This window comes from Triticum dicoccoides, chromosome 3A (genome assembly GCF_002162155.2).
Source record: "Triticum dicoccoides isolate Atlit2015 ecotype Zavitan chromosome 3A, WEW_v2.0, whole genome shotgun sequence".
NCBI classification, from domain to species: domain Eukaryota; kingdom Viridiplantae; phylum Streptophyta; class Magnoliopsida; order Poales; family Poaceae; genus Triticum; species Triticum dicoccoides.
Genome location: NC_041384.1, coordinates 148786197 through 148787513, shown reverse-complemented (window position 1 = coordinate 148787513; position 1317 = coordinate 148786197).

The window sequence follows — 1317 nt, the reverse complement described above, 5'->3', positions numbered from 1 at the left end:
TGGCAGGAATCCATTCATGATACTTAACAAAAGACTAGCACTGAGCTACGGCCAATTCATCCATTAACAGGTTCAAACAAGCATGGCGAAAATGCATTTGGTAAACAGATTTCAGACTTAGTGAAATTAACACTTGTCTGGAATTTCAGATCAGATAGCACTCTTCGGAGCATCCAAACTATATGCTACAAGACCTGAACATGGCAAAGTAAAGCATGTCATGGAGCTACTCAAAGATCTTAACAAAAGTCCCTTAGTGACCTTGAGCCAGAAGGGATCAGAAAATACATTTGCAAGCATGTGAACATGGCAAAAACATAATCAGTTCTCAGACTTAGTGAAAACTGGGACATGCTGAAACATATATCAAGTAGGCATGTTTACGAGCTCGATGCACTCACTATAGAGCAAGTCATGACAATCTAAGCATACACCCATCGAGAATACACATCATGCAAGCTTGACATGGCAAGAACAACAACATGGCATGCACGGATCAACTACAACATCATCGGCAAAATCACTAACAAGTAGACAATCTACCCAGATTCACGAAATGACAAAAGTAGAGCTCGATTGACTCAAGCTAGGGTGCTCCATAATTGCAAACAGAGACATGGATGGATATAGCACTACAAGATTAACAAATCATCCTTAATGATCATCCTCAAAAGAGGCACGGATCACTAGGAAACAGCATGAACATATGGCATCATGAGATAAACAGACCAAGGACTTAGTGGATATGCTAAGTCCCTAAAATCAGCATTAACAAGTGCACCACATTGCAAGCTTGTGCTAGTCACCACACACATCACAAAAATACATGGGTTGCACCTCTCGATAGATGGCAAAACATATAACAAAACTCATGTAGAGCACCTGGGCATATCATGCACACAATAATCATGGCAAAAATGACAAATATCTAAATGGAGCAGCAGATCTGACAATTATCTCAAGTAGCCTACTTCCAACAGCATTTTGGGTGTCAAGATTAACTCAAATGAAAATGATGCAATGAGATGAAATGATGTGCTCTCTGAGGCGAAAATTTTGATATGCTATATGCCCAAAACGGAGCTACGGATGAGGAGTTACGATGCAATGAATATAGCCAAAATATTAGGGTTTTGGACAAAAGTCAACCCGAGATATTTGGATCCGGGTGCATGGATTACGAGGTTGGCCGGAGCTTCGCAGGAGATGGAGAAGAACGGCCGGACGGCGAGGGGCCGGCGAGGGGCGCCGCGGCCGAAGCGGTGGTCGGGCGGGGCGGCCACGATGGCCGGCGTCGATAGTGGCGCGCGGGCGGCG